Source organism: Heloderma suspectum, chromosome 1, assembly GCF_057233095.1.
Source record: "Heloderma suspectum isolate Gila_16-S chromosome 1, 16-S_ref, whole genome shotgun sequence".
Taxonomy (NCBI): Eukaryota; Metazoa; Chordata; class Lepidosauria; order Squamata; family Helodermatidae; genus Heloderma; species Heloderma suspectum.
Genome location: NC_139458.1, coordinates 314720231 through 314726230, shown reverse-complemented (window position 1 = coordinate 314726230; position 6000 = coordinate 314720231).

Here is a 6000-nt window from a genome sequence, read left to right as displayed (position 1 = left end):
AGGCCATTTTCTGGAGAATCACAGAATGCAGGGACGACAGGGTTAACCCTTCCCTCTCCAACTCTACACTCACCAGCAGCAGCAGCAACACAATTAGCATGACAGTAATTTTTTTTTTTTAGGGGATTGCAGTGAATGGGGAAGGGAGGGTTCCCTCCCCATCTGTATCCCACCCAAAAAAAATGCCCACCAATGTGGCAATTATGCTTTTTCAAAAACTTCTGTTGGCACCAACAGACCCTTCTGAAAAAAACTAACTGCTGCGGGGGGATGGAGAGAGATCATGTTGGCTACATACTGGGAGGGGAGCACAGCCACATCCTGTCAGGTATGAATCTGAGCATGTGGAGATAGTTGGCAGCTCAGACTCAGAATGGAAACAGCCAGAACCGGGGGAGGCTCCCTCCCTAGTGAGCTCAGGTATGGCAAGGCCTTCTTCTCAAGACCTTGGCACACAGATGGCTCAACCTGAAGGGGCCCCCTTTCCTTCTCCATGAGGACCCAGGTCTCGAGGGAGGAGGAGATTGAGGGGAGTGACTTGAGGGATGCTAGGGTCCATCACAGAGCGAAGCGGGAAAAGTTAGAGGCGGGGCTCAGATGCTCCACCAGGTTGGCTATGCATGATAGCCTACATAGGGGGGAGCAACTGTAAGGGAGGGGAGTCCTCCCTAAGCTAGTCTGGCCAGGAAGTTCTTGTTCAAACTGCCGGCAACTTCTTTAACTTCCACCTTGGCTCCTCTGTTTTTATTCATAATTGTGTAGAGTAGCTACTTCCTTTGTAGCTTGAGAGTTTCCTAGAATTTCCATCTGTAAAGAACCTGGTCTTCAACTAATAAAGTAGTGAGCCTGAAGCCTGATATCTTAAAGTGTGTTGACTGTGGTTTCTTAGAGTGTGTTGATTGCGAAGAGAGAAAGGATGAAGGAACGTGACACATCCAGCCCATTGGCTCCCCATCCATGTAATAGAGGCCATCATGTCTTCGTCCTCTGCTTTTTGTGAGTCTTGCAAGAAGAGTAAGTACTAAAAGGTTTTCATTCTGGCTCTAGACAAACTTTTATTGCATACCAGGTAACTGGGCAAGAAGACAAACTGTAAGTAGTGATGGGTAGGGGTGCTGGAAAAATCCACAATGGAACCAAATGAGTTCGGATTTTTATGAATCCAACTGGCGGATTCCTCAGTGGGCCAGCTTGCCCCCTGTCTGACAGATTCTGCTGACTCGTGAACCATTTTTGTAACGTTCCGGAATTTTGCACAACTTTTGTCACAGAAAAATACACAATTTAAAAAAAAAAAAACAGCCGAAAATGTGCATTTCCCCCATAGGCTAAAGTGTGAAGATGTGCATTTTGTAGGATGTCTGCATTTTGTGGGATTTTGCACATTTGTGCATGTGCAAATTTGCACAAATTTGGAAACTAAAAAAAAACAAACTAATTCCATCAATGAGCAGATGACAGAACGAGAGGTGCCTGATAACTGCAACACACGGACGGAATGGATTTTACACAATCTAGTAATCCCTAGTAATGTGTGAAACCCCTGTCCCACCCCATCAAGCTCACAACTGGGCTTGTAAAAACTTAATTACACACCTCAGCTCAGAAAATAGTCAGTTTTTCCCCAAAAAACCTGATTCCAGTCTTGTCACATCTCTGATTATGTCACTGGGAGTGCAACAAGGTTGATCGCTCCCATTACCACCCTGTGAAAGTCCAATACTCCTGCCCTTACCCACCCAGCTGCCTCCTGTTCCATCCACACTTTGCTTTATTGCTGCTCCAGTGGCAGCAGGGGAATGGAGAGAGATCTGTCTCCCTCCTCTCCTCTCTGAGGTCTGGTGTGCTGCTATGACTGTGTGCCGTGCATTTTCATTTACCCAGAACTACTAATGTGGATCCCACTGTTGATCAATGGAATGCAAGGATGTTCCTAAACAGTCTCCCATCCAAGCATAGACCAGACCTAAACCTGCTTAGCTTCAGCAAAATCACTGCATCGGCCACCTTCAGGCCATGCCCTGGGGCTGTCTCATGGGTGCATTGACCCTGGGGATTAGATGCTGGTGTGGGCAGCATCCACATCTCAAGCTCTCTCTCCTCTCTCTCTCTCTCTCTCTCTCTCTCTGCCACACACACACACACACCCTAAGGCTTATTTGCACATGCAGATGTCTCTGCACTTCGTTTGCCCTCCATGCACAAACAAGAAGGCTGTCTTGCGCCCTAGATAAGCAATATTAAAACGAACGACATGTATCAACATTTATTTATGTATTTATTTAAATCTGTTTTAGTGTTTTTATGTCATACATTTTCCCTGTCGAATCCAAAGCAGCTTCTTGGCACTGAGAGGAATCAGAGCAAGAAATGTGGTGCTTTAGTCCCACATCAGTGATAACTGCACCTATAAGCCACGCTGTGCAGCGTCACACAGCCATATGTAGCATAGTCGTAAATGATTCAGTTGGAAACCGGAAGGTCCATGTTTCAAATTCTGCCTCAGTCAACCACTCAGTAGGAGGTGTCAGGAAAGTCATGCTTTTCTTAGTCCCCCTCTGCAACTGAGAAAAATAATGTAAAATATAATGCTGACCTACCTTTGCAGGATTTTTGGCTGCATTGTTGAAATATTGTATGCGAAGCACTTTGGATACTTGAAAGGAATATATGAATGCTAAGCGTTCCATATATCTGAACATACATAAAAATTTGCACCATATAACACTGAGGAGGTGTTAAAAGGTTGCTATTCATTTTGACCACATTATTATTGTTACAATTATTATAATTATTTTTTATTGTAAAATTTCAACAAAAGAAAAGAAAAACGTGGCTATGTAGATTTGAATATATCCATTTCAATGCATACGTATGAAATGTATATACGTATGAAAATACAGGTTTCTAAGAACTATACATAAATATCAAAAGCAGACCAAATATTCAAATAAGTATCCATTCGCAGATGGCATCTATACACCACCTGTTCAAATGTTGAAAGCACTGCAAGGTCTTCAGCCCATTGCATTATAGGAGGTGAGTGTTTATCCTTCCAACATTTTAATATCAGTCTATTAGCTGTCAGAAGGGTGCGGAGAATCCATTTGCACTGACCATGCATTAATTTCCAGGAAGCAGGTAGATCATTTAAAAGAGCATGCACATAAGTAAATATTAAGGAGTGTTCCAATACAAAATGTATCCATATAATGACCTCCTCCGAAAAAGAGGCAACTACTGAACATTGCCAAAACATATGCTTAAAAGAAGCATCAGCTGTGTTATACCTCCAACAATTAGCTGACCTAGATAAACCCTTATTAAAGAGACACTGTGGCATCCCATAGATACTAAACAAATGTTTTTTGCAGAATAAGATGCAACCTGAGATCCATAGATGCATCAGATACAGATGCCAAGGTGGATCCATTAATTAGGGAAAATGAGACAATCCCGTTTCCTATTCCATTCTTGCTTAAGACCCTGTATATCATATTTATTCACCAATAATAAGTATTTATGGACATGGATCATAGATCGATTTGCCTGATCAGCTTCAACAAGTGCTTCCAGTAGTGAGGGAGATGCTGAAACTGTAAAAGTAGTGGGGTAAAATCTTGATACAAACAAATTTTGCAACTGCAGGTATTGCCATTCAGCCATAGCTGGCAAATCATATTTAGCCAGCAAAATAGAGACTGACAAAAACTCATCATAAGAACCCACCAGTTCATCTAAGGTAAACATTTTCTTATCTGTCCATGTCCACCACAAAAATGTTTTCTTGCCAATTTTTAAATCTGGATTTCCCCATAGTGTCTATTTAGCATGACAAAATGGATCAAAATGTGATTGATGTGACACTATATGCCACATACCTAACCGTCATAACTGTGGGAGCAACCCTATCCCTTCTAATATATCTCGATCCTAATGCCATCCATTTAGAGAGAGGGTCCAGCCAAGAAGATTCCAAAACTGACCAAGGTGAAAAATCTGATCTAAACAGAAAAGTTCAAAACTTAGTGCAAGTCAACAAATAAGCTCCGTGATATAAAGCAAGATCCAGAAAAGCAAGCCCACCTTCTTTAACTGGAAATTGCATCCGTTTCAAAGATAATCGTGGCAGAGAGGACCCCCCACCCCAATTTATGAAACAAAGCACTGATTTTTTGAAAATATTTGCCAGGTATAGATAGAGGAATCCCATGTATAACATAAACAATGTGAAATATAGTATTCATCTTGAGTGTATTTATCCTGCCCCACAAACTCAGCTTTAAAGATGCCCATCTATCTAAATCCCAACAAAGCTCATTAATCAATTTATTCAGGTTAAATATTTGCCCGCATTATGCTTTCACGTATGCTTTCATTATCTATTTCTACTGAAGAAAATGTTATTAAGGCTGCAATCCAATAACCACTTATATGGGAGTAAGCCCCTTTGAACTCAGTAGGACTTACTTCTGAGCAGACATGCACAGGGTTGTACTATAAGTCCCTATGTTTAAAACATGTTTATGTAACTTCAAGAGATATATACAGATATAGATATATATGGTTACATAAAACAATTAGGTTTTTCGAAAGCCTTGTAGTCTATAACTGATGATTTGACATATTAGTTCCCCTTAAACAATCAATAAACCAGTTTCAGGTTGTCTGATGTCAACTATAAGCAGCTTTTTGTGTTTGCATGGTTGGTATTGCTGCCAGCCAGTCCTGAGGGCCTGGCTATATAAAAATATGTCACACGCAGGAGGAGCCTCTCAGGCCTGCTGCGGCACCAGCATCTGCTTTGTGTGTGTCCCTGTGCAGGGAAGCTTAAGTAAGTGTGGGAAAGTAGCAACTGCAGACCAGGGATTGCCATAAGGCAGGACCTAACGCGTCGCTCTTTCTGGTTTGTCAAAAACAGATGGAATAGCACATAATAGGCCCAGGCCACAGGTCCTCAGATCTTTTCTCTTCCTTATGAATATACAACTAAACATTGGCCAAGTGTAAAGGGAAAGCCACTTAGGAAAGAAATATCTACTTCACTGCAGAGCCATTTGTTGCAAATGGCTTGAACTGAAATAAGTTCAGGGTATATTGGTTAGCGGTAGTGGGGGGGGGGAATACACATGCCATTTGCTTTTGAAGCCCACGCATCCATTTTCACACAGAGATGACTTAGTGGGTAAAGTAGCAGTTACAGGAACTCTGGGAGGAAATGACCATGATGTACCTGAGTTCTTGGTTCTAAGGGAAGCAAAAGCCGAGTGTAGCCAAACATGTACCCTGGATTTTAGGAAAGCTGATTTTAATAAACTCAGAACAATGATCAGTAAGGTCCCATGGCAAGCGACTCTAATGAGAAAAGGAGTCCAAGATGGGTGGGAGTTTTTAAAAAAGGAAATTCTCAAGGCACAATTACAAACAATTCCAACAAGAAAGAAAGGTGGAAGACAACAGAAGAAGCCAATGTGGCTTCACAAAAAGCTAAGAGATGACCTGAAAACAAAAAAGGACACATATAGGAAGTGGAAAAAAGGCCAAGCAACAAAGGAAGAGTACAGGCAGGTAGCACAGAATTGCAGGGAAGGCTGAAGGTGAGAATGAGCTGAGGTTAGCGAGGGATGCTAAAAGCAATAAAAAAGCTTTCTTCACCTATGTGCATAGTAAAAGACTGGGCAGAAAACAACAGAATGACATTTAATAGGGATAAATGCCAAGTTCTGCACCTAGGAAAAAGAAGCCAAATGCACAGTTACAAGATGGGGGATACGTGGCTCAACAACACTACAAGTGAGAAGGATCTTGGAATTGTTGTCCATCGCAAGCTGAATATGAGCCAACAATGTGATGTGGCTGCAAAAAAGGCAAATGCTCTTTTGGGCTGCATTAATAGAAGCATAGCTTCCAAATTCCGGGAAGTACTAGTCCCCCTCTACTCTCACTGGTAAGGCCTCATCTGGAGTACTGTGTCCAGTTCTGGGCACCGCACTTTAAGAA